Genomic DNA, 21,683 nt, shown 5'->3' with positions numbered 1-21,683 from the left:
ATCATCCGCTGCAGCTTGACAAGATCCTTAGCAGCTGCAGCGGGGAACCAGGTGATGATGGAGTGGGTGATGATGGACTCGATGATGGCCGTGTAGAACTGGGTCATCATATCCCTAGACAGTCTGAATTTCCTCAGCTGCCGAAGGAAGAACAGCCTCTGCTGGGTCTTTTTCAGGAGGGCCGTGATGTTACGTTCCCACTTTAGGTCCTGGGAGATGGTTATACCCAGGAACCTGTAGGACTCTACGGCCTTCACCTGGGTGCCTTCCAGCATGATGGGAGGGGGTGGGGCTGCGCTCCTCCGGAAGTCCACCACCATCTCCACTGTCTTTCGTGTATTTAGCTCCAAGTTGTTGTGGTTGCACCACCTCCGCAGCCGCTCGATCTCCCTCCTGCAGTCTGACTCGTCCCCCTTGGAGATGAGGCCGACCAGGGTGGTGTCGTCAGCAAACTTCAGGAGCTTGACCGAGGGGTGGATGGAAACACAGGTGTTGGTATACAGGGAGAACAGGAGGGGGGACAGGACGCAGCCCTGTGGGGAACCGGTGCTGGTGGACCTGGAGCTGGAGATGCTCTTCCCTAGCTTCACACGCTGAGACCTGTTGGTCAGAAAGTCCGTAATCCACCTGCAGGTGGAGGCAGGTACTTGCAGCAGGGACAGCTGGTGCTCCAGGGTGGATGGTAGGATGGTGTTGAAGGCCGAACTGAAGTCGACAAACAAGATCCTGGCATAGTTGCCGGCAGTGTCCAGATGGTTTAGGGTGTGGTGCAGAGCCATGTTCACGGCGTCCTCCGTGGATCTATTTGCTCTGTACGCAAACTGCAACGGGTCCAGCTCAGGATCAGTGATGCGCTTCAGGTGAGCCAGGACAAGGCGCTCCAGGACCTTCATGACCACCGAGGTCAGGGCAACGGGTCTGTAGTCATTCAGGCCTGTGACCTTGGCCTTCTTGGGGACGGGGATGATGGTTGAAGCCTTGAAGCATGCTGGGACACGACACAGCTCCAGTGAGGTGTTGAAGATGTTGGTAAACACCGGGGCAAGCTGTTCAGCGCAGTGCTTCAAGACAGAGGGGGAGACAGAATCCGGGCCAGACGCCTTCCGGGGGTTCTGACTCCTGAGCAGCAGTTTCACCTCTCTCTCCGTAACAGAGAGGGAGGATGTGGGGTGGGAGGAGAGGGACACCCTAGTGTATGGGGGTAGTGGTTGTGGTTGTAGCTGGGGGGGTTGGAGGGAGAGGGCGGGTGGGGAACTCTCTTTCTCAAACCTGCAGTAAAAGTCATTGAGCTCGTTCGCGAGGAGGAGGTTGTCAGCCGCCTGCGGGGACCTTGGCTTGTAGTTGGTGATGGTCTTCAGGCCTTTCCAGACCGAGGAGGAGTTCCCCTCAGAGAGCTGCTGGCGCAGTCTCTTGGAGAAGCAATGTTTTGCCTCCATCACTGCTTTGGCAAACCTGTACTTGGCCTGCCTAAACAAAACCACGTCACCGCTACGCCTGGCCCCCTCCTTCTCCGACCTCAGCCTCCTGAGATGGGCTGAAAACCAGGGCTTGTCGTTGTTGTAGATCTTCCTGGAGCGGATAGGGACACACACCTCCTCGCCGAGGCTGATGAATGATGTCACAGTGTCCGTGTATTCATCCAGGTCGTTTCCAGCCTCAGGCCCCGCCCACCCGACAAAGTCCTGGTCACAGCCCGCATTTTCCAACCATGCACAGAGTCTCTCACTCGCTTCACTGGACCACACTCTGAAGCACCGCACCACAGGTTTTGATATTTTCAATCTCTGCCTGTAGCGAGGGATCAGATGGATGAGATGGTGATCTCCATTGCCCAGTGCAGCACGGGGGACAGAGTGGTATGCCTGGCGGATAGTGCAGTAGCAGTGATCCAGAATATTCGTACCCCTAGTGGCACAAGTGACCTGCTGTCTGTATTTGGGGAGAGCCCTGCTCAGATGAGCCTGGTTAAAGTCCCCGAGCACCACAGCCAAACTGTCCGGGTAAGTACGCTCCGCCCCCAACAGCTGTTCGGTCAGTGTGTCCACTGCTGCGGTGACGTCAGCATCCGGAGGAACGTAAACACACACGAGGATGAACGCGTTAAACTCACGGGGGGAATAGAATGGGCGACAGAGTATGAAGAGAGTTTCAATGTCAATGGAACAGTGTTGTTGCAGCACTGTCACGTCGGAACACCAGCGATCGTTCACGAAGAACATTAATCCACCTCCACGCGACTTCGCCACTGCCTCGAAGTCTCTGTCGGCACGAAACGCGGAAAAACCCTCCAGCCGTACAGCCTCATCTGGGTCTGCCGGTTTCAGATGCGTCTCCACGAACGCAAAAACAGCCGTGGATTTGAAGTCGTTGTCCCGCAAAACCAGCAGCTGGAGTTCATCCATCTTATTGGGCAAGGAATTCACGTTACAGAGGAATATACCTGGGAGTGGTGGGCGCAAACTTCTCCTCCTTAGACGAACCAGACAACCACCTCGCTTCCCCCGTTGTCTTCTGGTCCAGCGTACAGCATTGGCAAAGAACGCTGTCCCTCTCACCAGGATATCCAATATATCCGTGGAACGGGTGAGTAATGTTGGAAAAAGGTCCGGTGGGGTAAAACCCCTAAAGTGCAGCAACTCTTCTTTAGTGTAAGAAGGCTCACAGGACACGTACACAAAACTTAGACAGAACACAACACACGTCAGTGCCATAGCAGCCATGGACGGCGCCATCTTGTGCCTTTCCACCAGGAGGCAGACAGTGGACCTGTACCTCCCAAAGAGACAGACATATTCTGTCAAGTTCTAACCTGAAGACCACTCTGTCTGGTCCAAAAAGAATGATATTGAATTGAGAGCAGCTGTTCTTATTTTCTCTTTTTTGAGAGAGATTTGCTCAGATTTTCAGTTGACCTGTTGATTTGATTTCTCTGATTAAAATTAAAACAAAGTCTGATATTTGGCAGCTTGTTTAATTCTTATACATAGGTATAAAATACATTTTTTATAATAACATTCACGAGTTTTCGTTGTAAAAGTCATCATTTTCATATACACAAGTTGGACATCTAAAAGTATCGGTATCTGTATTGGTATCGGGATACTAGCCTTGGTATCACCTGGTATCGTATCGAAAGGAAAAATAGTGGTATCGCACATCCCTACTTCCACACACACACACACTATACTGTAAATGGCTGCAGTTTCATTTACAAAAGTGCTACAGACATCATTCAAACATCCACGTGTTTGTCTCATCAAGACCTATATTTTACATTTGACAGCCACTTAAAAAAAAATGCAGGTCAAAAATATGCATCATTTGCATACACAGGCATATGATGATTAGACCTCTTCTCCCTCTTTGTCAACACACAAATGCCTGCAGTTTCCTTTAGAAAAGTGCTACAGACGTCATTCAAACACCTACGTGTTTGTCTCATCAAGGCCAATATTTTACATTTGACAGCATCCTCCAAAAAAAAAAAATGGAGGTGAGAAATCTGCATCATTTGCATAGACTTCTTTCAGCAGATGTCGCCGGGCGTCGGCAGAGGACGGGGGTCAATTGCGGGCGTCGACAGGGGTCAGGCGTCATCGGGGGTCATTGGGCATCGCGTCGGCCACGGTGGCTCAGTCCCGCAAACGCTGCTTGCAGCTTTAATTTATTGTTTTGATTTAATTTAATTTATTAGTGTTCATGGCTGCTGAAAAAAGGGGATGAATAGTTCAAATTCGAGTTGAAAGTAAAATATACAAATGTTGGAAGTACTAGTAATCATTACTATGTACAGTTATGCCCATCTGTTATCTTTGTTGGGCTTGAGTTTATGATTATTTTTTTTACCCTGTGCATCTTTTGTTTTGTTAGTAGTACTTGTCATTGCTCCAACACGAATAAACATGTTGCGTCCCACTGGATGGCGCATTTGCCTTATTTACAAGCACCATGGTCATCGGAGCTGATCGCTGCCACTCTCAGCAGCGTGCGTCTAACTAAGGTCTACTAAGATTCCACAATCTATTACACCTCGTGAGCAAAACAGGCGACAGGTAAAATTAAACATCTTCAGTTGAGCAACTCAGGCAAGTTAAACTGATTTAAAAACAAACAAACACTATAATACTTGGAAAAGAATCCTCTATATGTCAATAAATACAACAGATTGAGTATTCATTAAAAAAAAAATGCTTACTTTAAATAAGAAAATCCAACAAACCAACAAGTGCAACACTAAAAAGCAAACCAACAATCAAAATAATGCTTAATTGCCTTAGCTTCGTCCCACACTTATCAGCTTAGCTACTAAGAATAACACACATTATTCACCTGGACAGAAGGAGGTTCTGAGGAACATGTTGGTCCTGGAGCTTTCTGGTCAGGATGTTCGGGAGATCCCTCGGGCTCAATGTCTGCAGCGACAACATATTTTAGAATTGCTCCTGCAGAGACAAAGCTCACTAGATCATCAAGCAAAACAGATCAGAAGCACATTTTCCTATTTTATTATTACAGTGATGTTGCAGTAATATAGGAAAATTAAAAATGTATTTGTTTTTAAATTAAACATTATGATTGCAGTGTCCCTTTAAAGCTTTTACCCAATTACAAAACTGTCACTTTTAAGAGTTTTTGGCATTACTTTACACACTGTACTAGTTAAAGTAATAAAACTAAGATAAATGACCCACTACCACAATAGTCTAAAATAGTCAACACCATGCCAAATAAAGTATTTCCATAAAATATTTCTTTGAATTATAAAACAGTAGCACATTTCTAATGAAGGGCCTACAAAATACAAACTAAGCTTAGTAAATTCATCCTAAGTTAAGGCTAAAATAACATTAAGAGTCAAATATGTGAGAGACAAATTCCACTGAACAATAACAGGGGACTGACTACAACAACAACTACAACATGCCCTCCCTCCCTCCCTCCCTGTTAGAATGTGAATAAACGGGTGTGGAGTCAATCAGTCATTCCCATGGCAGGATAGGCCAACTTGACAGGACATGGTCAACTTTCATAAAACAAACAAAAACGCTGATTCATGACGAACAAATATTAGCCAGCCAGCTAACATTTATCCGACGCTAGCAAGCTGGCTAGCAGGACAAATAAACAAACTTGGGGGGGACAACAGCGTTTCACCTCCACCTCTCCAGCCCACATAAACAAATAACTTACCTTTCCCCTTTGCAAGTTTTTCTTGATCAGTTTTCTTTTCCTTCCGTTTTTCCGCACCGCTGGGATAAGTCCTTTTTGATGCCATTATGGTGTCTGTTTGTTTTTAATCCTCTCGCTAACGGGAACGAATGGTAGCTGTCAATCATTCACATCATACCTGTGCGTCGCCGGCCCGCTACGTCACAACCTGCGTGACAGTGCGGCAAGCCCCCAGAGTCCAAGATGGCGTCCCATTCCTTTCAATGAAGTTGCTCACCCAGCGCATGGCTCCCAAAAACTTTTTGACTTCCGCATTGATGGGATAATAGAGCATGCGCAGTTGTGTCAGTGTGGAGATCGTCACTGACAGACGTGCGCGCTCACGAACCGTACAAAATTCAACATGGAAATGAATGTATTTTTTACGGAACAACTGACGATTGTTGTTTGGAAATTTTGATGATGATGATGATGATGATGATGATGATTATTATATTAATAAAATAGTATTATTATAATAATATACTATTATTTGTGTATGAAACAAGTGAGCAATGTGCCACTGAATAATAAATGATAATTCTTTGAAGCAACTCTGTTTGGAAAGCAGACAAAGTAATGAAATGATTGGTCTATTTATTTCATCAGAACTAAAAAATAAAAAATAAAAACTGAACGATCTTGAAAGTTCCTCCCTTTCTCTTGCACCTGTCGACCGGTCAACTTTTGGCTTCTCTACAGTGTTCGAGAAAATGCCGACCTGTGCTGCAATTAACTGTGTCACCCGATCAACAGGCAAAGGGTGCAAAGGACCCACGTTACTTCGGTAAGAATGATTAATGAAATGACTGTAAGGAACTTTTATGCCGCTGACGTTTTTACGTACGTACGTCCGTGTGTGTGTAGCTAACACAAATTTGCAAATATTTTGTCGTCCTCATGGAATTAAACAGCACACCATGTTAATTTATCAGCGAGTGCTCTCTCTTTTCATGCAATTCATCACGCTTAACATGTAATGCTGAATCATGAAAGCTATGGAGCAAAAAATAATAATTACATAAACGACGAGTGAAATAAAATGTGTCATTCATTCAATAAAGACTTCATTCATTCATTCATCTTCTATACCCGCTTATTCCTATTCAGGGTCATGGGGGTCTGCTGGAGCCTATCCCAGCTGTCTTAGGGCGAAGGCAGGGTGACACCCTGGACAAGTCGCCAGTTCATCGCAGGGCCACATAGAGACAAACAACCATTCACACTCACATGCACACCTACGGACAATTTAGAACGTTCAATTGACCTCACGTGCATGTTTTTGGAGTGTGGGAGGAAGCCGGAGAACCCAGAGAGAACCCACGCAGACACAGGGAGAACATGCAAACTCCACACAGAAAGGTCCCAGGTCCGGGCAGTTGAAAATGCCATTTTATTTCATTTAACAAAGCATATCATTATTTCATCATGCATTTAATTGTTTTGTGGTCCTGTGTTTTAGTGCTTCATAATTGTATTCTGTTGTCAAATTTGCCCATCAAAGTCAGATTAGTAATCCTGTACATCAGTTTAAGGAAAACCAATTCTAGGTAATGGATTGCAGATCTTGTAGTGACCTGTTACAATGGAAAGAAATGTATACATAATAAGTACGTCTGTGTGCCCGATATTTTAGCTAACACTAAACTTTCTGCACAACTGTCTGCATTGTGTTCAAGCTTAAATGAGTTAAATATGTTTACATGCCCAATTTTAAGTAAAATTACACAAAAAAATTTTTGGAATGTTTTGCTTTTTACAGCTTTCCTTTTGGGGACAGAAAAAGGTTGCACAAATGGGTGGAAAATGTGAGAAGAAAAAACTGGACACCCAATGACAACTCCAGGCTGTGTGCTCTTCACTTTGAGGAGAAATCTTTCATTTTGCGTGGTGAGAGAAAGTGCCTAACTTCAACAGCTGTCCCAACCATTTTTAGTTTCTTCAAATCAGGTAAGAGCATGTCTACCAAACAAAAGGTAAGTGAGTCACACACACACGTGATTTTGATCAAATCTTTGACCACACATATTCTAAAAAATGTAAAGAGGTGTCAGAGATCTTGGAAGAAGACAGTTTTCTCGTGATTCAGGAACCATGTGACAGCCATACTGTGTCTGATGTACATGTAGAGGTCACAAATGATGTACAGATCACCAATGATGAAGAGGTCACACATGATGAAGAGGTCAGAGCAACAATGAAAGGATTTTACATTGACTGTTCAGTTAACATGTTCAATGTTAAAATATTCACATGAAAAAAACTTGAAAATCGTTACGGCAGACGTAAAAAAAAAATTTGTAAGAAAGTGTTGAAAGCTATCTTGAAATCATTTATGAGGATACTCATTATAATATTGATGAAGTGTTATTTCATGTTTTGTTGGCTGTTTCAAGGGTTTATTTAGTTTGTTGTGACACAATCTAAGGTTGAATTTGTAAAGAAATAAAAGTTCTTGTGAAAAAAGATAGTGGTCAAAGTGATATTAGTGTTATTTGTGTTTGTGTTTTTTGTAGTCTTGTCTGGATTTGTCCTGTTCGTTTCTGGTCTGTGTTTGTGTTCCCACTCTTGGCCTGCATCTTGTCGTGGTGAGTGGGCTTTTAACTAAGACAGGACAATTATATATATTGTCTGAAGCCAGCAAAATAGTCATTATGAGAATTATAACTGAAGCACACTAAATAATACACCATCAGTCACATTTTGCTTTTCTGTTATTAATGTAATGTGTGTTATGACAAGCCTCCACAGTGGCGTGCTGCAGTCAGGATGAGACAAACAAGATGAATGGATGGACGGATTGATGAGCCCAGCGAGCCTCCACCATCCACAGACAAGCCAGTCCCATCTTCCACCCAGAGAGGTCTCTTCCATCTATCTTTGCCTGCCAGGGAAATGCAACCAAACATAGTAATTACAGATGGTGTTGTCTCTGTTAAAGTGACACATGGAAAAATAATAATAATAATAATAATTATAATGATGATGATAATAATAATAATAATAATAATAATAATAATAATAATAATATATATATGTATATATATATATATATATATATATACATATATATATATATATATATATATATATATATATATATATATATATATATATATATATATATACATATATATATATATATATATATATATATATATATATATATATATATATATATATGTATATATATATATATATATATATATATATATATGTGTGTGTGTTTTGTGATTCATGTTCATGACAATAACAATCAAACAGATTTTCTTCATTCTTCCAATGAGTTTCGCAAACAAACAAACAAACATGGAATTTTCCCTGGATCACACAAATACATTTGTAGATTATATAAAGACAATTATAAAACACATTTGTTGTGGTTTTATATTAAAGCAGATAGTCAAACGTAAATGTAGCGTGGTAATGTTGCGAAGACACATTTATTTTTGTTTTTCTTTGTTTCTTTAGAAGCTTTTATTTTGGTTTTCTGTGGAAGCACAATAGACAACACACATGTTAACGTCCGCTACTACGGTTCGCTCCGCATACGTCTCACGAGCCACTTGAGAGACTTCCTCTCGAGCGTTATCTACTTTTTACATTTCAAAACACAGATCCATACCCGACTTCGACTTGAACTTATTAATTATGTCGTTTCCCGCATTCAATCTTACTCGTATACGTTTAAATATTCACATTTCTACTGAATAAACATCCCATAACGTTAAACGAACACTAACGTAACCGAGCGTCCTGGTAACCTAGCAACGGGCTAGCCGTTGTTTCCTCTTCGCTAGGTAATCACTCAGAGACGATACATTCAAAACGTAAATTTAACTCACATACCCTCGATCTCAGACTTCAATTACGAAACAGCCACACATACATTTGCTCTTATTTTCAACCATTTCCCCTTCTCACCTGTGGAAGCACAACAGATAACACACACGTTAACGTCCGCTACGACGGTTCGCTCCGCATAGGTCTCACGAGCCACTTGAGAGACCTCTCTAGCGTTATTCCACGGGGCGAACACGACCTCCACTGGTAGAAGTGGGTAACTGCACCCTGCTCACTGATCACTCTCACACACGCCACAAACCACAACAAAAGCAGGAACAGTGCTTTGCCACAATTATGCTACATAAACACGTCCTGGTCCCCTCTGGATCCTCTTTTCCGGTCCTCGCGATCACTCTCTTGGCTGCGGTGGGCATGGTTCTGCCCGCGGTGTCTTCCTTTGTCAGGGCATTCTCTGGCCCAGTGACCCATTCGGCCGCAGATGTGGCACGCCCCCTTTTCGCCTCTGTCTCCGCTAGTCGCCCTTCGTCGGTTGTCGTTGTTCCTGTAGGGCTGTCTCGCCGTGTCACTGAGGTGCTTCATCATGGTGAGGGAGGCAGGCTTTATCTTCTTGTCCTCTGCATCGCTGGCCTCCTGCAGAAGCCTCTCAGCGTGCACTGCATGACGTCGGACCTCTGTCAGCCGGGCATCTTCAATCCCCACGCAGCAGCTTCTGTTAACTGCTTTGGCGATCTGGGGGAGCAGCCCTTGTCTGAAAGCAGTGATGAGGCTGGCCGTTTGGTTGACGGCAGTCCTGATGAACGTGGCGACGCTGCGGCGTCGGTGCTGGAGTGCGCAGGGTTGTACGGTGGTAGCGTTGGATGAGGGCAGGCGGGAGGAGGGAAGACAGGCATGTCCAGGAGAGGGTCCCTCGGGCCTGTAAGAGAAGGATACAGACGATTTGGTGCATTTGAATGCTCGTGTGTGAGCGGCTCCTTTTCTCCCTCCTCTGGGGAGTGTGTGTGAGCGTGTGCACCCTCTGCCGTTATCTCTGTCACCCCTGTGCTCCAGCGCCCAGCGCTGTTCACACGTTTCTTTACTTGTTTCCTGTCCCTGACCTCTGCTTCAGGTTTCCAGAATGAAAAACACCTTTCATGATCTTTGATGATTTGAATCTCCCACCTTGGGTTTTTCTTTTTTGTAACCTTTCCCTCGGCTATATTCAGTTTATCCCGGAGGTTTCTCAATTCCTCCATACTCAGTGATCCCCCCTCTGGAAAACCATACTTTTCAACCCAAACATCCAACATATCAAGACAATCTGGACCGTATTTTTTCCTCATGTCGTCCACAATTTGTCCCCCCTGAGGAACTGCAGCAGCCACTTTGCTCTGGTTCTTCCCCATCCCTGTCTAGACTTATTACTTGTAGCTGCACAGGCGTCCCTGTGCCCCCTTTTTTTACTCAGGCGCAAAAAGGTAGAGAAAAAATTCACCCCTTCGGTACTTAGTCACCAAAGGTTTTGCCCGCTCAGCCCTCACCAACCTTCTTGGATATCTGGTGAGCGGGACAGGCCCGCGATATGACCTTGACTGGCACGATATTATGATTTAGCGTACGTTACGCTCAACGTCATTCCGTGCGGCAGGTAAAAAAAAAGGTGGTGTTGTCCTGGGTGTCACAATTCCATCGCAAGCCGATCGGAGCCGATTATCACCCGGGTCGTTTGTCGGGTTGGTTGACCCGTTTTGTCGTGCAACAGCTGCAACTGCAAACTGCAGGCTTCAATTTACCGACGCCTTACACATGTGATGGCATGGAGACTGTGCATTGTAGCAACATCAGTCCCCTCAGAGAGAATCTTCTCCAAAACAGGGCAGATATTTACAGAGAGAAGAAACAGGATCAGCCGCACAAAGATGAGGCTCTTGGTTTTTCTCATTGTCAATCTTCACTAAAGGACAAAACTGTTATCTGAATGCTGATTTTTTTTTCTTTTTGTTTTACACATTTTAATTCATATTTTGTTGTGTGAGTTTCTGTAAGCGTATGTTGTTTGACTTTACATTTGTGTAGTAGTAAAAAACTAAACGTTTAAAATTGGTAATAGTTATTTAGATAGAGGCACCTAGACCCACCTGTGGGTCATAACACCCCCTCTCTTAAGAACTAAACCCTATTAACATACCTACAAACAAAACTAAACAAGAAAAACCTCAGTTCCCCTGAAATAAGAATTCCGCAGCTAGTCCACATGTACACATGATAACGCATCTGCCAACACATTATCAACCCCCCTTCCTGTGGCAAATCTGGAGATTGAAGTCTTGCAGGAGCAGAGACCACCGCATCTACGGCTGGTTTGATTGTGCATCCTATCCAGGACCACGAGGGCATTATAGTCTGTAAAAACCTGACCCCAAATTAACATCAAGATGGGCAGTGTCAGAAGGAGAGCCAAAGCTTCTTTCTTAACTTCCCAGAATTGACTCTGTGTGCGTGCTGCTTACTTGTGGCATGTCCCTCTACTTCTATGTCATGGTGCAAAACTGACGTATGGCGGGGGTGGTCAGAAAACAATAGTGGGTGGCTCTCAATTAATTTAACAATATCATGACGGGCTGATGCAGGCAAATGGGACAAAAACAAGCTTAAGTTATTCATAATTTCAGAGTTTCCCAGGCGCGCCGAATGAACACCTTTTTTTTTTTTTTTTTTTTTTTTTTTTCATGAGCCCTCCTTCCGCCAATGGGCACGGAGGGGGCGGAGGCTCAGGCGACACATTTTTCCTAGCGACGTAACGCCCGGTTCACACTGGACACGGAAGCGCCACAAAGCGCCGCAAAGTGCCGAGCGCTTCCATTCGGCGCCCATGTTAAGCAATGTAGTAGTTCACACCAGACGCGAACAGGCGCGCGGCTCCCCTCGCGGATCGCGCCATGCATTTAACGTCAGTTCACTGGACGTGGAAGCGAAGCGCCGCCGAGCGCTTCCATTCGGCGCCCACGTTCATCAATGTGGTGGTTGCACGGCTCGCGGCATGCGTTTGTTGTTTCAGCGTCTGCTCTATTTCGTGCGCTAGCCGCGAGCGGTCCTCGTCAATAGTACAGGAAGTCGCTCAATAAAAACGAGAAAATCCGGTGAATTTTCAAAATAAACTAATTTCAAAATAAAAACCCAATGACAAATTCGATCATATATCATATTTGTATGTTATATTTGTCAGTACATTGTATCAGAGTGCGAGAGAGATTAAACACACACACACACACACACACACACACACACACAGAGGAAGACTTGATCAAAATACGTCTGTTTGATCCTAGAGATGCCGGTCAATGATCATTATGAAAGAGGTCTTGTCTTGAGATGGACACCTGAGTGCGTGTTTCTATTTATTTACACACACACGCACAAAAGTGAGCTATGGAGCGGGCTGGCTACGGGGCGAGGGGGGGCGATGACGAAAATGATTTTTTTTATTTTATTTTTTTTAAAGAAAAAAAAAAGAAGTGAAAAAGTGGGAGTGAAAAAAAGAGTGCAGCTGAGCAGAAGCGCTTGTCGACCGTCGCGGAGCTGTTCGCGTCTGGTGTGAACCAGTTGGAGCCTCGCTCGCGAAATTCGTTGGCGCGGCGCTTCCGCTTCCATTGAAATGAATGGCACGAGCCGCGCGCCTGTTCGCGTCTGGTCTGAACCACTACATTCAGTGCGTTTACATGGCACTAGAGAAAATTTAATTATTGCCTTAGTCCGATTATGATCAGAGACCTCACATGCGTGTAAACACCTTACTCCGATTATGATTGGAGTTTGAGAACTCCGATTGGAATCGGAGAACTCCGATTGAGACACCCAGATAATGCGACTGGAATTCGAATTTCTCTGCCATGTATACGCCTTAATCGGACTATTAACTGGACAATGCGAGTGCGCATGCGCCACGCCTCGCTCTCGCGACTCATGACCGCACAACTACGTCGTCTAACAAAACACACGGCGCGAAACAACCTGGCAAACGCGAATAAGAATGTTGACATTTGGAGAGAGGATGAGACCGGGGCGATGCTTTCTCTTCTAAAAGAGATGGACATATTAAAATAACGCGCAACGGAGACCTTTTTAAAAAGGGTTGCGCAGCAAATGCAGGACTCCGGCTTTGCGCACCCCTGAACAAATACGTATTCCTTCGTATTTATATTTCTACCTTTTCGTTCACAGTTTTTGTAAGTTAGAAGAATTTTAACTTTGTAAATAAAAGCACAGCAAAGAGATGTTTTCCCGATTTGTTTTTATTTGGGTAATTTCGCTGTTATTCTGCTGGAAACGGCGTGCAGCGGCACGAGCTTCCTCCATAGTCGGCACTTTAATGAGCGTGTGTATAACTGAAGACACCGTTCCTTTGCAAAACCTGTACACAAACTCTCCCACCAGTCTGCTCCGAACCCGAATCCAACAAGAACGAGAGTTTGGGGTCCGTAGCGACGGCACAAAGCGTAGCATCGAAGTGTTGTTGTAGCCCTCCAACAGCAAACAACGTTCTTGTCTGCCTTTTAAAATAACCAGGAGCACAAGAAATAGGGTACACCTTATCTGCAAAGCAAGTAACACGTACATTATGAACTATCGTTCCATATCATAATAGATTTAATATGTCAACCGAAAGCAGCTGACCGGCTGAAAAGACTCACTCCACCCCCTAGTGTTGGGAGGAGGACCCGTCAATAATTTGAATTTCTCAGCTGCATGGATACGGGGACCAAGGTGAGAACTCCGATTGGACGAGAAAACCGAATGATTGCTTAGTCCGATTAAGCTCTGCATGTAAACGCACTGATTGATTAACATGGGCGCTGAATGGAAGCGCTCGGCGATTCGCAGCGCTTCACTTCGCGGCGCTTCGCTTCGCGGCGCTTCCACGTCCAGTGTGAACCGGGCGTAACTTTTCAACATTTTGACATGGCAGACGCGGGACGATCGTTTTCTATCAGGAGTGTGCACTACATAATCTGTATCGGAAAGTTTGCGCTCCATGACATACCTACCAGAAAAACCAGCCTGCAAACCGGAACCGGGTAACGGCAACAATACCAACACACAACGCCTGTCTTAAAAACTCGAGCCACAGCTTTCTTGTCAAACTGCCGCTTCATTTTAGACTGGCTGGCGACAAGAGTTTGGTGAGCAGTTTCACAAGCACGATGCAAGTGTTCACGGAAAAAAAATTACGTAATCTAACTCATTATTCTCTACTCGTTTAACATCGGAAAGCCACTTACCCCTTAACAGACGCAAGGGTCCTCTCACCGAACACTAAATCAGCTGGGCTGAACCTGAGGGACTCCCACACATACAATCGACGACTGAACATACACTTTATGCTGCGGAACCATCACTGTGCTCATTTTAACCCCCCCCCCCCCACACACACACACACACACACTAAAATATATGAATTGCAGTAGGTTGGTTTTGTTGCTCTTGGTTGTCCGTTAGTTTTTTGAGAGTTAGTAGTAGATAGATCCCTAGATAGTAAGTTTGATAGATGGATAGAAATAGATAAGTTAGTTAAAGTTACACACACGCACATATATATATATATATATACATATATATATATTAACCTCTTTCAATGAACTCCAAAACATACATGGTCAAAATCCATATTATTATTATGTTGTTGTTTTTTTTAAATGCTCATACAAAACAAAAAAAAAGGGTCACATCCACTTGTAGTGCATTATTTTTGCCAGCAAGCTTGTTACACTGACCACATTGACCCATATTTTCCCAAGGGCAACGACCTTCCCTGAGGTGATCGGTGGAGTGACGTGCAACCAGCACGTGACCTCTACGATGAGCTTCCACCCACGGAAGTGCCATAGGAGGACACGGATTAAATAGTATGGCTTGTCCACCAGAAGGCTGTATTATGGTGTACATAATATAAAACTTCTGCCCAGTTCTGCTTGTATTGCAATGGTTGGTGTTCCTGAAGTTTCATTTTTCGTCCCTTTTTATTTTTTACATCCATGTTTGTGATGAAATAGTATTGTGAATCGCTAGCTCGCATTGCATGCTGGGAAACAGCGTCACTCAAGGAAGTTTTGGCTTCGCTGACACGGTCCTGAAGGGAAGTGGGTTTTAGTGCACTGGAACGGGATGAATGTGTTTAATCAAGCAGTACAAACCTGATTAATTGTCTTAATACTTCACTTCAAATGGCCATATTGTTTAGGATTAGAATTAGATGACAACATCTTCACAATATTTGCAACTATTCAATTTGACCAGCAGGTGTCAGTAGAAGACGAAATTTCATGTTGACTATTTCCTAATGGAAGTGCTCTCTTTACGTTGGATTTTTCTCATAATTATTTGAAGTGTAGGCCTGTAGTTGATGAGGAATCACGGTGTGCTAACACTACTCAAACAGCTTCGATGAAAAAAGGGAGTGTGATTTGGGTTTGTGGTACATTATGACAATCTTGGACTTCCAAGACTGAGGCGACGGTTCAATTCCCATCAACGTGTATTATATATGTGTTATTTAGCTCATCTATTCTACATTTTAAATAGATCACATTTGACATCTGACCCACTGAACACTTACTATTGAACATATTTTTAAACTATGGGCTATTTAGTCTTGTTTTAGGATATAATATAATTCATTGCACAAACTGTCAGGCTAAGTATAGAGCTACAGTCTACTACAATCAGTCGTGCCAAAAAAGAGACATTGTCTTTATTTTTCATTTTTATTTTATTGTGTCAGCATTGAACCGTACAACCATGTAGTGTTGTCCAACAAGAATGCATGGCAAATCAAATCCCAAACAACCTATGAAACAATGAACACGTTTCTATTGCACTTCATTTTATTGAGCACTAGATGACCTCCTCGAGCACTGTGTCATTGAAGCCTCGAGTAATGAACCATTTTTTGAAACAAGTGTCGAAGCTTCAACAAAGCCTCCATCGGCCATCACTACCTACGGCTGCGTGCTCTAACACCATTTCAGAAGTGACTAACTGCAGACTTGGGAGCGGAGGAGGGATGACAGTCAGGCTGGCTCGACTGCTCCTCCTTCTCAGCCGTGGCGCGTCCAATCAGCAGCCGACATCCAGGACCCCACCTGCAAGGCGTCATCCACTCTCTCTCTCACACACAGACACAAAATAAATTGTGTTCAATCATGTTAAACTTGGTTGGGGCACAGCCATGGCTCTTTATATTTTATTTTGTATTTTATTTTGTATTTTATTTTGAAGTTAGCGCTTTGCATTCTGGGCGATCCTCAGTACAGAGGAAGCCCATGAAGCAGGTGAGACGGTCTCCTCCCTGCTGAGACAGAAATTAATGCAATAAGTTGAGCTATGCTTCATCTAACTGTGTTTCAGTGTTTAAATGTGTGCTGGTGTCTTTCATTTAATTTTTAATTTTAATTTTATTTTTTTTTTTTAGCAAAGTTCGTTTTTATTTTTATTGCTATTAAAAACGATTAGCATGCTACCATGTCCATTAGCAGCACACAGCTCTCATACGGAGCACGTTGTCTCTGCAGGAGGTGACCAAGTTTCACGGAGCAAGTTATGGTTGTGTCCCATTCTGTTTCAGGTATGTGTGTGTAACTGGAAGAATGTTACAGTGTATAAAAATGGAGCTTTAGGGAGTGAATTATTGAAATTGCGAATGTCATTTTTTTGTATTTTGTAGAAAAATGTATTTCATTTTTAATATTATTTGTATTGTAGAAACAACAACTATACGATCACTACTTCAGTACAGAGGAAGCCCATGAAGCAGGAGGTGACCAAGTTTCACGGAGCAAGTTATGGTTGTGTCCCATTCTGTTTCAGAGAATAAACTGCTGCTCCACACCTGACTTCTGCAAGTCTTCATTATACAGCAAGCAGGACAGAATAGGAGAGGTCACATTGGTGCCGTGACTCGAGACTCTTTTGTTGTGCTACCGATGCTGCAGAGCGACCCGGGGACTGTTCTGCTGCTGCTGTTCATCTGCGGTCACTGAAGTCAGTCAGATGTGTTGCTTTTGTGCAGTGTTAGACATCAGATAGAGGGTTTATGTACTTTTATTAGATTTTTTTTTTTTTTTTTTTTTTTTTTTTTCAGTTTCCAGTCTAGGCCTTTTGTGGTTTCATCCTTTTGTTTTGTGGTATTGTGTTTTGTTAACTTTTTGGAAAGATGAGTAATCCTCAGGGTAATGTTTTTGTAACTCCTTTTGGTGCTGGCAGAGGGAGGGGTTTTATGCATCCTTCAAGTTTACTGTTTGAGAGTCCTGTTCAGGGGGGTGGTGTAGTGTTGGGTAATCAGTGTAAACCTGGGTGCCCCTTGCTCAGTACTGGTGTTATACCTCCCCCCAACTCAGATGCAAACCCTCATGCCCTTGCTAGCCAGGGCACGCATTCCCCTGTCCCGGACAGGCACAGCATGTGTTCCCCTGCACCTACCCCTGATGTTATTGCTGCTAGTATTGTAGGTCAGATGGGTGATGCATTGATTCAACAGGTCAGCCAGCAGGTGGCACAGGACATTATCTCTCACCTCAGTGCATCTGTCACTACCCCTTTACTCAGTGCTGCCCCTTCGCCTGCCCATGCTGATATGCTAGCCAGTTCCCCTTTACATAGTGCTACCCCTCGACCTAGCCATGCAAATGTGTCTGCCACAAATGCTTTTGACGTGTCCCATTTGCAATATGTCCCTCATCGAAAGCTGAAGGAGCCCCCCTGCTTCAGAGGAGACAACTCAGACTCTGTTTCCGTCCAGGAGTGGGAGGAGCTCATGAGGAGTTTCATTAAGAGGGGGAATCTGCAACCTGAGGAACAAGCGGAGGAGATGGGACCAGGAACAGTGGTATTAACATCACCTGTAACCCCGATGCCATTTATGGTCTCTTGCAGAAGCACTTTGATTCTGTTCCGTGTTCACCACTCCCATTAGCAGACTTTTACACCACTCTTCCTGGGAAGGGTGAGGATGCCTTTGACTACTGGCTTAGACTGAACCTGTTGACTTGGCCATTGAACGTCTGAAGGAGCAAGGAAAGTCACTGGACAGCCCCAGCACTGAGGTGACTCGAATGTTCATAAAGAATTGCCCTTCTACTGAGCTCGCCATGACCTTCAGGTCGAAGACGATAGACAAGTGGACTGCTGGTGAAGTCCAAGACATTCTGAACGAATATCATTCTGAAATGATGTCAGTGAACAGAACTTCCAGAGAAAGGGTGTCAGTGAATGCTCTTGCTGCTGTCTCGCCACCTGCACCACCTGCTGAAGAACAGAGCCCACTGCAGCCACAGGCCACTGACCCTGATGCCCTGAACCGCCTTATTAACATGCTGGAGAAGGTGCTCCTGCAAAGATCTTCCCCAGCTTCAAACAGTCCTGTTCATGGTCCGACTCGACGGCCTGGCCCAAGGCACCCCAGGATCGGTGGGTTGCACTTGGAGGAAATGTCTTCTTCTCCACCATGGACTTGACGTCTGGCTTCTACAATGTGCCACTCCATGAAGAGCACAAAAAATACACAGCTTTCTCTTCACCTTTTGGCCTCCACTAGTACAACAGAATGCCACAAGGTCTGTCCAACAGTCCTGCAACATTCATGCGAATGATGATGTCAATCTTCGGGGATGAAAACTTCACTAGTCTGCTCTGCTATCTTGATGACCTGACCATCTCTTGCGGAGGTCAGTAAGGTTCCTGGGACATGTCATTTGTGGGGACGGGGTGATGAAGGACCCTGACAAGATGAAAGCCATCATGGATGTGGGAGAGGCTGACCTGATGTAGAGTGATGGTGTGACCCCTTCCTGGAGGAAGATTAATTCTTTCCTGGGCCTAATCTTCTACTATCAGCACTTCATAGCTGACTGCTCTGCTAAAGCAAAACCCTTGTTCAGATTCCTCTCTGGAAGGCAGGTGCAGCATAAGGCCATGAGAGGCAGGAAGGTGAAAAAGCGATCATCTGCTCCACCAGCGCTTATGGCGAGCGACTGGACTGCTGCATGCAAAGAATCGTTCCAGACCCTGAAGAATGAATTAGCTTGCAATGTCACCTTATCCCACCCCAACTTCAGTGAGCCCTTCGTTCTTGCTGTTGATGCGTCGTTTGATGGCATTGGCACAGTCCTGTCTCAAGTGCCACCAGGTGAGACTGTTGCTCGACCTGTCGCTTTCGCCAGCAAGACACTGTCCCGATCACAAATTAACTATCCAGCGCACAGGTTGGAATTCCTGGCGTTAAAATGGGCCATTTGTGACAAGTTTGGTCATTGTCATTGCCCATTGTCCTACATCTTAACAAAGCCATGTTTGGACGCATGTGAACAAAGATGGGTTGCTAAGCTTGCCGCATTCGATTTCGATCTGAAGTATGTCCCTGGCGTTAAGAACGTTGTCGCTGATGCGCTAAGCCGCGAGCCATTCGTTCAGTCATGTATCAGTCAACGTCTGATGAAAGAGCCCTACGTTGCACTGCTGGACGAAGTTAATGGCGTCGTCAGGGGTACAGTGCAAGATGCCTTCCGGCTGACAACTGCCAAGTTCTTCAAGAAAGGGAACCAAGACCATCCGATTCTGATGCTGAAGCCGTTATTTTATTTTGAAAGGTGACCCGCAGCTATTTTAGGTCGAGAAAAAAAAATGGCCGAAATGTTTGTTTGATGGAAAGCGGGTCAAGCCGGAGTGGTTGGTGAGCCAAAAATTCTTTTGACCTCACGTTGTCTGTGTTGCCTCGAACCAAAAACTCAAGAAGGAAAATAAACGAGTTAAATGGAACCCACGTCTCATCAATTTATGAATGATGTAGTGGTGCTGGTATGACGGACGGACGTTGAAGACACCTGAGCGTCAAAGGTAAAGAGCGGCTACATGAATGAAAACTGTGGAACTACACAGTCAATCAACACAATCAACACATTGAACACACAAACACATCACATCCTTCCTTCATTTGGCAGCAGACAATAAAACAGCAGTTGGATCAAAGATGCAGTGGAGTCCGAAGAGACGCCAGTGAAGGATCTCTGATCCAGTGGAGCTCCAAGCTGCAGTGACTTTACACACAACTGAGCATCATGTTGAGTTGAAGCAGCAGATCAGAGCAACACTGTCAGTCACAACAGGACGTGTTGACACTCAGTGGCTGGAACACACTGGAGTGTGAAGCTGCACTGAGGACACTGTAGTGGAGACACTGAGGACCTGGGGCTTCATTTACAAAAACGTACATGGATTTCATCCTGAAACAAAAAAATCTGGATGTTCAAAATGTTGCGAACGCACAAACGCACACCCATTTCCTTTGAGCGTCCCAATCCTTGTGGAATTGATCGCACATGAGCACGAGCCCTGCTCCTCCCTCGGAACACCTCCACATACAAAGCGTTGTCCCCCCTTGTTGGAAATCCAACATGCTGGTGGACTTTTGGAAGGACAGTCTTGAGGTCAGCATGACTAAAATCTCCAGTGAGGATGGTAAAGCTTTTGGGTTTGCTGTCTGTTGATCACTGATGGCCTGTTACAGTTCATTGAGTGCATTGTTCCTCTCACTGCTGTTGTTGGTGGGAGGGATGTAAACTGCAACTAGCAAAATGGCAGTAAACTGCCAGGGCAGATAGAATGGACGGCACTTTATGATCATCAACTGTGCCAGTGGTGAACAGTGTTTGCATACCACTGCAGTGTCCCGGCACCACGCACCACAGATGTAAACACATGCTGCACCACCGCGGGACTTCCCTCCATTTACATGATGATGGTGATGGTGATGATGATGATGATCAGACATTAATGAGTCTTGATTCACTTTCACTGTCTTTAGAATCTCACATGTCGACCACAACTTCTCTCTCTGCTCTCCTTCATCCAGTGAACTCTCAGAGCTTCAGTGTGCAGTGGTGTCTTCAGCTCTGCAGTCCAGCCCCTCCCACCTCACACTGCTGGACCTGAGTGAGAACTTCCTGAGGGATCCTGGAGTGAAGCTGCTCTGTGCTGGACTGCAGAGTCCAAACTGCAGACTGGAAGTTCTCAGGTCAGTTCCTGCTTTCTACTGGTGGACAGTGTGTGTCAGCAGATGACAACTGGTGTGTAACGCTGCTCAGTGTGAAGACTTTGAAGCAGATATTAAAGACTCATCTAGACAAAGTGGATGTTGATATTTTCATGTCAACAATCTGCAGCCAGAAAAGACTTTGGATGGTGGAAGAAAGTGTGGAAAATGTCTCCAGTCACTTTGGAGCTCAATGGAAGTTGTTGATTGGTGATGAAGGTCACATGACTGAGCAGAAGATCGTGTGAAGAAATATTAGAGGCAGATTAATAGTGCAGCAGTATTTCTTCATCTTGTCCTTTGAATGTGTTTGACTTGTAACGAGTCTCTGATGACTGAAAACAGCCACAAGCACACAAAGGACTCACTGATTATTTTCCATCTTCACTGCTGATTGGCTGCACACTGACTGACACACTGCTGTTGTTATTGTGTTGACAACCCACTGGCACAATGACTCCTTTGAGGGAATGACTCAGTGATCCCAACAGCTGCACATCTGGATCATCAACAGGGAGAAATGACTCTGAATATGACATTTACACCATGGAAGAAATCAAATATTGATTCTTTATTCAGGCTGGAGAACTGCTGGTTGACAAAGCTCAGC

Source organism: Nelusetta ayraudi, unplaced genomic scaffold (assembly GCF_046127955.1).
Source record: "Nelusetta ayraudi isolate G7.1 ecotype Tasmania unplaced genomic scaffold, CSIRO-AGI_Nayr_v1 ptg000055l, whole genome shotgun sequence".
NCBI classification, from domain to species: domain Eukaryota; kingdom Metazoa; phylum Chordata; class Actinopteri; order Tetraodontiformes; family Monacanthidae; genus Nelusetta; species Nelusetta ayraudi.
This window is presented reverse-complemented; position numbering follows the sequence as displayed.